Raw genomic sequence first — 13,773 nt, 5'->3', positions numbered from 1 at the left:
ATATACGGACACGTGATCACGTGCGCAAGGTGCTTTTTGATTATAAACCTTTTATTTCTGACGAACCTTTGCAAAGTGTCGAATCCTGCCCAGTGGTCGAAATGGAGTGTAGGAAATCTGCTTTCTCGGATCGCCAGACAACAATTCAAACAAATCGTGTTAATGAGCTTTATTACAAAAAAGAAAGTGACAATACTTAACATTGACAAATACGTAGATGTGTCGCAAGCAAATGGCGAGATAAACAATAAGCAAGTTTCTTCAGTGAAGACAGTGCTACATCGTGCAAGCGAAATCACCAGTCCTGAAACTATTCTTGAACTGGGCCGCGGACAATCGGACGCAGCTGTAACGGCTCCATGTAAGCCGCTACATGGCTCGACCCCACAACTAAAGACACCTGAGTGCCCTTCCGACACTCAGGGAAGAGCCTGATGATAATTAGTAAGATAGGAATAGTTAAATATAGACGATCATTTTAATATTAGATATGGTAATTGCCTGCAAAGTGTGAAGGCGAACGTATGATGAGGTATGCGTGAGATGTCGGCGGTGGGTGTGCTATAGGCATAGTGGAAGTGTAGCCAACCTCGAATCCAGTAGAGCGCGACTGCACTGGACCAGAGAGGCATAAGCTCCACGCGCGTCATTAGCGCTCGTTAGGTTCGCAAATAACCGTGTGCGGTATCTCTGCGTCCTTGCGGCCACGATGTGTGGACCCGGACGAGGGAGACCGTATCGGGGTTGTTGCTGGGAAGACCTGGGTGAGTAAGCACGCTCTGCTCTATCGCTCCGATAGTTAGCGAAGATTTAGAATTCCATGTTCACTTTGAACTTGGAAGCAGCTTCCCTGCTGAGGAAAGCCACTATGGTATTTCCTAGAATCATTTCGGTTAGGAGAGATAGGCAGATGATTTCTTTTGCCGAGTAATTTCATGGGAATTTGTGTTCACTGCACTTGGGAGTGAACAGGCTCTCATTGCCGAGTAATACTCAGAATTGCTCAATTTGCATTTCAGTGTGAGTGTGCAAAGTGTATTTTATTTAAATGTGTTTATTGACTACTGATTGTGGAGAGATTGGTAACACGTGGTCCGCAGACCCTGTGCATTTCTTGGTGAGAAGCTTCAGCTCGACGTAATCTCATTTCGTGATCGAGCTGGATCTTCTACGCAAATTCACGCGTGTGATTTAATTGTTTCTTCATAATATCTAGTAAAACTCGCGGAGTTAGTTAAACGTGAAGACGGGAGTTGCCCGAATTAAAGCTACAGTTGGAGCCATGCGCTCTCCCCCTTCCTCTTTTATCTGTTCCCTTATCATTTCACAGAATATTTGGTATGCGTATTTCAGTTAATCACCTGTCTATGTCCCACTCATGGGCATATTTCATTTAATAAACTCTGTAAGGTGGTATTAAAACTTCATTATAATAATATTCTAATTCTAACTTGATCAAAACCACCGAATAAACCGTTAGTTTGAGTATTGATGCTTGTTGCTGCAAATGGCCGCCGGCGTCTTCTATAGTACAGGTGCCATTTATAAAATTGAGGATGCCTGCCAAGGGTGCGGAAAGCAAGTATCATGCACAGCCTTTAAGTCCTCTTCGCACAGAGGCCGCTGCTGTCGCGTTGTTGTCCTGGAAACGGGTCGGTCAGCGTGCGATTGGCTGACGTCTTCTGCACAGCGCTCTCTGCTCTCTCGTTCCCAACTGGCGTGCCGGCGCTTGACTTTACGACGTAACAAATAGTGTGCTACATTTTATGTACTAATATGAGAACTTGACATGAGGTTCCAGCTCACAATAAATACGTTTCGTAATAACAATTACTGAAGACCAGGTGATGACAGTAAAGCCTTTCGGAATTGGTTGTAGAAATTTTTCTTACCATTCAAGACTACTATCGATACGGGAGTGATCAACAACAGGTTGAAGCAATTCAGAGCCGGGCTGCTAGATTTCTTACTAATAGGTACTATCAAGACGAGAGTGTTATTCAAATGATATGTTAACACAAATTCCTGGAGAGAAGAAGACGTTCTTTCCGTGAACCACTATTGAGATCGTCTAGAGAACAGGCATTTGCTAGAAACTACAAAATGATTCTACTGCCACCAGTACGTACAATGGTAAGCTAAAACATTATGGGCACTACCGGCTGCAACGTTGGATGCCGCCTGGTGGCGTTGCGCGCATTTGACGTAGCAACAGAAACATGTAAACGGAGAAGACTCGGTCAGCAGATGACCTTAGCGAAGATTTTCGCTGCAGAAGGGCAAATCCATTGACATAAACGACTCTGACAAAGGGCAGATTATTATTAAAGAAAGCCTCTGAACGAGTATCTTGAGTACGGCGAAACTAGTAGAATGTTGACGTGCTGGTGTCGTGAGCATCTAGGGAAAGAGATGGAACACACTGAATGCCATTGCGATGACCACGAAAAATATTCAGAACAGAGAGTAAACATTCACTTAACGATTTCCTGAGAGTCAATCTCCACTCCTAATTTAACAGTATAAATATATACAAGATGTGGCTTGAATTCAAAGAAATAATATCGACAGCTATTAAGAGATTTATACCACATAAATTAACAAAAACGGAGCTGATTCCCCATGGTACACAAAACGGGTCAGAACACTGTTGCAGAAATAACGAAAAAAGCATGCAACATTTAAAAGAAATCAAAATCTCCAAGATTGGCGATCTTTTACAGAAGCTCGAGATTTAGTGCGGACTTCAATCCAAGATGCTTATAACAGTTTCCACAACGAAACTTTCTCTCGAAACCTGGTAGAAAATCCAAAGAGGCTCTGATCGTATGTAAAGTATGCTAGTGGCAATATACAGTCAGTGTCTTCTCCGAGCGATAGCAATGGAAATACTAGCGACAACAGTGCTGTCAAAGCGGAATGATTAAGCACAGCCTTCCGAAATTCCTTCACTAAAGAAGACGAACTGAATATTGAAGAATTCGAAACAAGAACAGCGGCGAACAAATGTCCTCTGAATAGTGTAGCAACTTAAATCACTTAATAAAAGCAAGTCTTCCGGTCCATGCCTTATACCAATAAGGGTCCCTTCAGAGTACGCTGATACAGTAGCTCCATACTAAACAATCATATACAACCGCGAGCTCGACGAAAAATCCGTTCCCAAAGACTTGAAAGTTTCACAAATCACACCAATATTCAGGAAGAGTAATAGGAGTAACCCACTGAATATCATTAACGTCGATATGCAGCAGGAGTTTGGAGAATATATTGTGTTCGAACTCCATGATTTGGTTCAAATGGCTCTGAGCACTATGGGACTTAACATCTATGGTCATCAGTCCCTTAGAACTTAGTACTTAAACCTAACTAACGTAAGGACATCACACAACACCCAGCCATCACGAGGCAGAGAAAATCCCTGACCCCCCCCTCCCCCCCCCCCCCCCCCCCCCCCGGGAATCGAACCCGGGAACCCGGGTGTGGGAAGCGAGGACGCTACCACACGACCACGAGATGCGGGCCGCCGTGATTTACCTCGAGGAGAACGGTCTACTGAACACAGTCAACACGGATTTAGGAAACATCATTCTTGTGAAATACAACTAGCCCTTTACACACACGAAGTGTTGAGCGCTATTGAAAAGCGATTTCAAATTGATTCTGCACTTCTAGTTTTCCAGAAGGCTTTTGGCACTGTATTACGCAAGCAGCTTGCAGTGAAATTGAATGCACATTCAATACCCCATCAGTTATGTGACTGCATTCGCGATTTCCTGTCGGAGAGGTCATAGATGGATCTTAAGGCCATAAATTCAAGTAAAAAAAGAATTACAGTCACAAACAACTTCATTCGAAAAGAACAAATAGAAAATGTTGTGGGGAAGGCAAAGCAAAGACTGCTGTTATTGGCAGTACACTTGGAAAATGTAACATATTTACTAGGCTGCCCACATTATACTTGTTCGTCCTATTTTGAAATACTGCAGTTCCATGTGGGCTACTTAGCAGATAGTATTAACAGAGTACATCGAGAACGTTCAAAGAACGGCAGCACATTTACTATTATAGAGAAATACGGTAGAGAGTGTCACTGACATGATGAGGATTTGGGGTGGATATTATTAAAACAAAGACATTTTTCGCTGCAGCAGATTCTTCTCACGAAATCTGAATTATCAACTCTCTCCATAGAATGCGAAAATATTTAGTTGACGCCAGCCTACACAGAGAGAAACGATCATGGCAATAACATAAGGGAAATCAGTGCTTGCATGGAATGATGCAGATGTTCGTTTTTTCCACATGCTGTTCGAAAGTAGATTAATGGAGGATTATTGTCAGTAGCAGAACAAAGTTCATATGACACCACTCTCCACTGTTGCCAAATTTATTCAATATGGCGGATCCAAGATGGCGGCGATAGATATTGAAATGTCGCAACAATGTCATGATGGTAATTTCGAACTTTGGAGGGAAAATAGGTCAATTGGGCTATCTCCACCAACCTAAACCCCTCCCCTCCGGCGTCCCCCTCCCACCACCCCTACCCCAGAAAATGCCAGAAAGTTCAAATTCCATCAGGACAATGCAACAAACCACGGTTACCTCCACTAACCTAAAAAAACGTCGAGAAAAAAAGTTAACTTGGGCTACCTCTATTAACCTAAGTCTTCCAACCATCACCTCTTCCGGAAATTGGCAGGAAAAGGCATCAGCCTGTGTTGGATAGGATGGACATAAGTCTTTATTTTGCAGACAGTCTTTATTTAAACAATTAGGGGCAGTACCTCCACCCAGTGTGTTCACCGTGAGGTGTCCTGACCTAGTACACAGTACTACCACCAGAGGGCACTGTCGTCCCTCCTGTGACATAACCCACATGGTTCAAATGGCTCTGAGCACTATGGGACTAAACATCTATGGTCATCAGTCCACTAGAACTTAGAACTACTTAAACCTAACTAACCTTAGGACAACACACAACACCCAGCCATCACTAGGCAGAGAAAATCCCTGACCCCGCCGGGAATCGACCTGGGAACCCGGGCGCGGGAAGCGAGAACGCTACCGCACGACCACGAGATGCGGGCTAACCCACATGGCGGTGTGAGCTGCTGCAGAGAGGAAGAACTGTACTTAATTTACTTTTGAACAATTTATTTATGGATTTAACATAATATATTTATTACACTGATACAAAACACTCGCAGTGACGTGCTTGGTGTCACAATGTACAGTACACAGCATACAGTCATACAAGCAACTCGTAAATTGCCAAAAAATAATGCGTGTGTAACGCGATGCAAGCATGCTCACAACACTTAAACAGCAGAAAATAATCCAGTGTACAAACACTCACTGCATGTAAAAAACGCTTTCGAAATATCATCTACGTGGCATATCAGAGGTTCCAACGCAGGCATGCGTCGATAATTCAGATTTCGTGAGAAGAATCTTCCGCAGCGAAAAATGACTGTTTTAATAATATCCACCCCAAATCCTCATCATGTCAGTGACACTCTCTACCGTATTTCTCTATAATAGTAAATGTGCTGCCGTTCTTTGAACTTTCTCGATGTACTCTGTTAATACTATCTGCGTCGATGTCGCCATGAACCGCCACCGCTGCAGATGGCAGCCAGCAGGTAAAAGCCGCATCCACAGTTAAAGTTCTTCGTGTGTTGTACTGACATCACAGAACTCCAATGAGCACCTGCACCGCCCGCCGTCTTCTATCCACTGGATTGCACAGGACGCTACTGCACACACTCCCAAGAGTCATGAAGCACTTGTGGTCCTCGCAAATAATTGAGCAGCCGAGACACTGCAGTGAGCTACCGCCGCTGCCAACGGCACCCTGCAGTGAAAGCTGCACCTACAGTTACAGTTCTTCAAGCATTATACTGACGTCACAGAACTCCTATGCCCGGACGCACTGCCCATCATCTCCTGTCCACTGCACTGCACTGCACAGCACATTACCAGACATGCTCCTAGGAGTCGGGATGCACATGTGGCTCCCGAAAATAAACGATGCGGTCGTCAGCTGCCGAGACATGCACAGGTGCCCTTCATGTCCCGCAAGCATGAGGCGGCGGCATCCCTTTCATATTTGACGACTGAGAAATTACTTTTAAAATACGTGTTCACCTAGGCACCATTGCTGGCATGATAACGCATAGCTGTGGTGCGGGTCTGCCACCAGGAGAGATGTTTGCACAGGAGCTAAAAGGTTTTCAATGTTATACTGATGTCACATGTTTATGTAAACAACAGGCAAGTCCCCCGTCTGGCTGCACTATAGAAATCTGTTCCAGAATGACATCAACTAATTTATCTCTAGCAATTGTAATGGGTCAGCACATTCATCACTGAATTTATCCATCAAACTGAAGCTGCTACCGATATGGTTGCACTGTTCACCATTGTTTTCTGAAGATGAGACTTCCAGTCACAAAACAATTTTTTTCAGATCGCCATATTTCACTGACAGTTAAACCCTGCAAAAGTGGCATACAGATCGTCAAATATCTAAAGACTTTTACTCAATCCCACTTCTCTGTCACTGAGGGTGAAAGTTTGAATATTAGAGCATGAAACCGATCTACAACCTGGTAAACATACAATTCATATCCTGCACCATACAGTATCGCCCCGTTTGCATCATTCATATAGCTATCGACGATCAGACATTCGTACACATACCGCAAAGACACACATTCCTCAGAGCTCTAGATATCTTCCCGCACCAAACAATCACAAGTCACCCGCTTCCGACGCATGACAGGAGCACCCTCGGCAGACTGAAGTCACTCTCCGAACTGTTCTACAAAGACAGGCTCGTTTCTGCACCAATTCCCAGACTCTGGGGATTACAAGAACATTTGTATTTTCACATGGTTTGCTGGAGTATTATACCATTTACGCCATACTTAACGATATGATGCACATTGCAATATGTTTTGCATAGCAGTATCGCTCATGCAACACAGTTCTGATGATCTACGTCTACATCTACATGACTACTCTGCAATTCACATTTAAGTGCTTGGCAGAGGGTTCATCGAACCACAATCATACATCTCTCTACTATTCCACTCCCGAACAGCGAGCGGGAAAAACGATCACCTAAACCTTTCTGTTCGAGCTCTGATTTCTCTTATTTTATTTTGATGATCATTCCTACCTATGTAGGTTGGGCTCAACAAAATATTTTCGCATTCGGAAGAGAAAGTTGGTGACTGAAATTTCGTAAAAAGGTCTCGCCGCGACGAAAAACGTCTATGCTGTAATGACTTCCATCCCAACTCGTGTATCATATCTGCCACACTCTCTCCCCTATAACGCGATAATACAAAACGAGCTGCCCTTCTTTGCACCCTCTCGATGTCCTCCGTCAATCCCACCTGGTAAGGATCCCACACCGCGCAGCAATATTCTAACAGAGGACGAACGAGTGTAGTGTAAGCTGTCTCTTTAGTGGACTTGTTGCATCTTCTAAGTGTCCTGCCAATGAAACGCAACCTTTGGCTCGCCTTCCCGACAATATTATCTATGTGGTCCTTCCAACTGAAGTTGTTTGTAATTTTAACACCCAGGTACTTAGTTGAATTGACAGCCTTGAGAATTGTACTATTTATCGAGTAATCGAATTCCAACGGAGTTCTTTTGGAACTCATGTGGATCATCTCACACTTTTCGTTATTTAGCGTCAACTGCCACCTGACACACCATACAGCAATCTTTTCTAAATCGCTTTGCAGCTGATACTGGTCTTCGGATGACCTTACTAGACGGTAAATTACAGCATCATCTGCGAACAGTCTAAGAGAACGGCTCAGATTGTCACCCAGGTCATTTATATAGATCAGGAACAGTAGAGGTCCCAGGACGCTTCCCTGGGGAACACCTGATATCACTTCAGTTTTACTCGATGATTTGCCGTCTATTACTACGAACTGCGACCTTCCTGACAGGAAATCACGAATCCAGTCGCACAACTGAGACGATACCCCATAGCTCCACAGCTTGATTAGAAGTCGCTTGTGAGGAACGGTGTCAAAAGCTTTCCGGAAATCTAGAAATACGGAATCAACTTGAGATCCCCTGTCGATAGCGGCCATTACTTCGTGCGAATAAAGAGCTAGCTGCGTTGCACAAGAGCGATGTTTTCTGAAGCCATGCTGATTACGTGTCAATAGATCGTTCCCTTCGAGGTGATTCATAATGTTTGAATACAGTATATGCTCCAAAACCCTACTGCAAACCGACGTCAATGATATAGGTCTGTAGTTAAATGGATTACTCCTACTACCCTTCTTGAACACTGGTGCGACCTGCGCAATTTTCCAATCTGTAGGTACAGATCTATCGGTGAGCGAGCGGTTGTATATGAGTGCTAAGTAGGGAGCTATAGTATCAGCGTAATCTGAAAGGAACCTAATCGGTATACAATCTGGACCTGAAGACTTGCCCGTATCAAGCGATTTGAGTTGCTTCGCAACCCCTAAGGTATCTACTTCTAAGAAACTCATGCTAGCAGATGTTCGTGTTTCAAATTCTGGAATATTCCATTCGTCTTCCCTGGTGAAGGAATTTCGGAAAACTGCGTTCAATAACTCCGCTTTAGCGGCGCAGTCGTCGATAACAGTACCATCGGCACTGCGCAGCGAAGGTATTGACTGCGTCTTGCCGCTTGTGTACTTTACATACGACCAGAATTTCTTCGGATTTTCTAGCAAATTTCGAGACAATGTTTCGTTGTGGAACCTATTAAAGGCATCTCGCATCGAAGTACGTGCCAAATTTCGCGCGTCTGTAAATTTTAGCCCATCTTCAGGATTTCGCGTTCTTCTGAACTTCGCATGCTTTTTCCGTTGCCTCTGCAACAGCGTTCGGACCTTTTTTGTGTACCATGGGGGATCCGTTCCATCTCTTACCAATTTATGAGGTATGAATATCTCAATTGCTGTTGCTACTATATCTTTGAATTTGAGCCACATCTCGTCTACATTCGCATAGTCAGTTCGGAAGGAATGGAAATTGTCTTTTAGGAAGGCTTCTAGTGGCACTTTATCCGCTTTTTTTAAATAAAATTATTTTGCGTTTGTTTCTGATGGATTTGGAAGAAATGGTATTGAGCCTAGCTACAATGACCTTGTGATCACTAATCCCTGTATCAGTCATGATGCTCTCTATCAGCTCTGGATTGTTTGTGGCCAAGAGGTCAAGTGTGTTTTCGCAACCATTTACAATTCGCGTGGGTTCGTGGACTAACTGCTCTAAATAATTTTCGGAGAATGCATTTAGGACAATCTCGGAAGACGTTTTGTGCCTACCACCGGTTTTGAACAAGTATTTTTGCCAACATACCGAGGGTAGGTTGAAGTCCCCACCAACTATAACCGTATGAGTGGGGTATTTATTTGTTACGAGACTCAAACTTTCTCTGAACTGTTCCGCAACTGTATCATCGGAGTCTGGGGGTCGGTAGAAGGAGCCAATTATTAACTTAATTCGGCTGTTAAGTATAACCTCCACCCACACCAATTCGCACAGAGTATCTACTTCGACTTCACTACAAGATAAACCACTACTGACAGACACCAACACTCCACCACCAATTCTGCCTAATCTATCTTTCCTGAACACCGTCTGAGACTTCGTAAAAATTTCTGCAGAACTTATTTCAGGCTTTAGCCAGCTTTCTGTACCTATAACGATATCAGCTTCTGTGCTTTCTATTAGCGCTTGAAGCTCAGGGACTTTTCCATAGACTGGAAAATTATTTCTCTAGAAAGCCAAAACCTTACCGAGGTGGAGTGAGCTGTAAACTACTGAGTAATTAGAAACTCATCCCATGCGCGAAGACCTTTATGCAAAAACTCGAAATAAATAGAGGAAAGTGATACTTCCACTCACGAATACCGATGTAGGTGATGTAACAGATTCCTAATCATCCCTATAATTTACAAAGTCAACTAAGGTGTTTCTCATGTCTAGAGAACCAGCACACATAGCACACATGTCTTCCAACTGTCTTTCACCTGCTAGATGCGCAAACCACAGTTGATGGTATCTTAACTAAATAAAGGCGCAAAATCTGCAACCACCAGTCCATATTGAATCTTCTCGAAATTTCACCTGATGACAAAACTGTCCATCACATACTAAGTATTAGTTCGCTATTAGGCCATCTAGAGTTTTCGACACATGGGAGGAGCGATATGTGGTAAAAATCTTATTGAGTTGTCTTTTGGATGAAGTTAGTCCAGATTGTGTTGCATGAGCGATACTGCTATGCAAAACATATTTCAATGTGCTTGATATCGTGAAGTATGGCGTAAATGGTATAATACTCCGGCAAACCATGTGAAAATACATATGTTCTTGTAATCCCCAGAGTCTGTCTTTGTAGAACTGTTCGGAGAGTGACTTCAGTCCGCTGAGGGTGCTCCCGTCATGCATCGGAAGTGGATGACTTGTGATTGTTTGGTGCGGGAAGATATCTAGAGCTCTGAGGAATGTGTGTCTTTGCGGTATGTGTACGAATGTCTGATCGTCGATAGCTATATGAATGATGCAAACGGGGCGATACTGTATGGTGCTGGATATGAATTGTATGTTTACCAGGTTGTAGATTGGTTTCATATTCTAATATATAAGCTTCCGGTCTCAGTGGCAGCCAGTGTAAATGTGTCGTAAGGTCCATGTGCATATACTGTCTGTCTTCGTGGTATATGTACGAGTTCCTGGCGGTCAATAACTTTATGAATGATGCAAAAGGGGCGGTTTTGTATGATGCAACATACGAATTGTGTGATTACTACATCGACACAGTACGGCGTTGTATATTGTTGGGTTGGAGATCGATTTCATGCTTTAATATTGAACCTTTCATCCTCAGTGGCAGAGAAGTGGAATTGAGTAAGAGTCTTTAGGTATTTGACGATCAGTATGCCGCTTTTGCAGGGTTTAACTGTTAGTGAAATATGGCGATCTGTAAAACATAGGTTTGCGACTGGAAGTCTCATATACAGAAAACAATGGCGGACAGTGCAACCACATTGGCAGCAGCATCAGTTTGATGGGTAAATTCAGTGATGAATGGGCTGACCCATTAGGATTGCTAGAGAGAAAGCAGTTGGTGTCGTTCTGGAACAGATTGCTATAGCGCGTCCAGAGGGGGAACTTGTCTCTTGTTTACATAGACATGTGGCATCAGTATAACACTGAGAACCTTTTAGCTGCTATGCAAACATCTCTCCTGGTGCAGACTCGCACCACAGCTATGCGTCATCATGCCAGCAATGGTGCCTAGGTGAACACGTATTTTCAAAGTAATTTCTCAGTCGTCAAATATGAAAGGGATGCCGCCCCTCATGCTTGCGGGACGTGAAGGGCACCTGTGCATGTCTCGGCAGCTGACGACCACGCCGCAAGTACATACCGACTCCTGGGAACACGTGTGGTAAAATCCTGTGTGGTGGAGTGGACAGGAGATGACGGGTAGCACAGGTTCTTATTGGAATTTTGTGATGTCAGTACAACACTCGAAGAACTCGAACTGTAGAAGTGGTTTTTACCTGCTGGCTGCCATCAGCAGCGGCGACATTGACGTGTGTATGTGTTGGAGCCTCTGATATGTCACGTTGATGATAGTCCAAAAGTATTTTTTATGTGCAATGAGTGTGCACTGCATTATTTCCGGCTGTTTAAGCGTTGTGAGCGTGCGTGCATAGCGTTACACAAGCATTATTTTTTGCCAATTGACCATATATCATTTTACAGCATTATTTACGAGTACTTTGCAGGTCCGTAAACTGTGTATTGTGAACCCAAGCACGTCAGTGCGAGTGTTTTGTATTATAGTAATAAATATACTATGTCAAATCAGTCCCTAAATAAATTGTTTGAAAACTAAATAATGTGCACTCCTTCCTCTCTCCATCATTCCAGAACAGGTTGAGTCCATTTTCTGCTATTTTTCCCCTCCAGACCGTCATATTGTACTACATCACGGGAGGGATGACTGTGCCCTTTAATGACAATACTGTGTACTAGGTCAGTTGGTCTCCGAACTTCTTGGTGAAGACATTGGGTGGAGGTGCTGCCTGTAATTGTTTAAATAAAGACTGCCTACAAAATAAAGACTTACGTCCATCCTATCCAGCATAGGTTAATGCCTTTTCGTGCCAATTCCTAGGAGGAGGTGGCAGTCAGATGACTTACGTTAGTGGAGGTAGCCCAAGTGACCTATTTTCCAGCCATTTTCTTAGGTTAGTGGAGGTAGCCATGGTGTGTTGCATTGTCCTGATGGAATTCGAGCTTACCATCATTTTCTGGGGGAGGGGAGGAGCGAGAGGGAAGGGGAAGGAAACGGGGTTGGATTAGTGTAGGTAGTCTATTTGATCTATTTTCTCCCCAAAATTTGAACTTCTCACCATGACTTAATCGCAACGTTGATATATCTTTTGCCGCCATCTTGGCTCCGCCATCTTGAATAAATTTTTTCAACAGTGGAGATGTGGCCATACGAAATTCGTTCTTCTGCTATTGCCAAGGTGGTTTGATCAGCACGCTTCCAGGCACTTAAGTGTCATTTTCGGAGTACCCATTTAGATGTAGATGCACACAATGTCCGAATAGTGTAATTATCAGTGCACCTACCTAGCAAGTAGACTCGGGTACATTAATGCTTTGAATCCCAGTCCGGCACAAATTTTCAGCTTCAAATGGCTCTGGGCACTATGGGACTTAACTTCTGAGGTCATCAGTTCCCCAGAACCAAGAACTACTTAAACCTAACTAACTTAAGGACACCACACACATCCATGTTCGAGGCAGGATTCGAATCTGTGACCGTAGCGGTCGCGCGGTTCCACACTGAAGCGCCTAGAACCGCTCGGTCACACTGGCCGGCTTTCAACTTCAGCAATTGATTTAAATCAATACCCACTAGCAATTAGTGTCAGTCTTTTCTTTGTGTCTTGATTAATAATGTCTGCGGCATCAAAATGAGCCTGTTCTTTCAGGCATGTTCGAAAGAACCGACACCACAGGTATAAAATAAACGATACATTATCCGACATCTCATTTTCCTCGAAGTGTAGCGGTCGAGCGGCACTCCCTATCGATTTCGTACTGAGCCTGTAACATAAAGCTTCATTTTTCGTGGAACCAAGCTGCGGGGCTAACGTGAAACGAAAGCTTTACCAACTGGGCAACCCGACCCCTGCTTTAAACCTAGACTCAAAACTTCAGTTCGATGATATCTCTCCAGTGCTCAGGTGCAAAATATACTTAAAATTTTGTAACAGCAGTTCCTGATCGTTCTATATAATATCGAAATCTCTTGCTATTGGCTACTTGGATTCCTGTGGCAGTTACATACCTTGAAAGAGAAGCAGCTCTAAGTATATTGTTTCATGTATTTTAATTTTAACTTCCATTTAAAGGTTTTTAAGAATTTGATAAGTTCGTTGGTGGCCCATCGAATGTCAACGCTGCTAGCTGTCCTCAGAGGGCACGGGCGCAGCACGAAAATAATCATCTTGTGGTGTTGCAGTTCTTCTCGTTATGTCAGTGCTAGCCACGAAAATAGAATGAGGGATTCCGCCTTATGCAAGAGACCTTTTTTCCATTTTGTTTCACCCAGGCATGTTTCAGCACTTTTTGTGCTATCTTCAGTGGGTTCTTCGCTAAATGTTAATAAGTAACAACAATTTTACAGTCAGAAAATAAAAAATAACTCACTGAACATAGCACAAA

Source organism: Schistocerca gregaria, chromosome 2 (genome assembly GCF_023897955.1).
Source record: "Schistocerca gregaria isolate iqSchGreg1 chromosome 2, iqSchGreg1.2, whole genome shotgun sequence".
Classification (NCBI taxonomy): domain Eukaryota; kingdom Metazoa; phylum Arthropoda; class Insecta; order Orthoptera; family Acrididae; genus Schistocerca; species Schistocerca gregaria.
The sequence above is the reverse complement of the archived record's forward strand: the minus strand, read 5'-3'. Positions refer to the sequence as shown.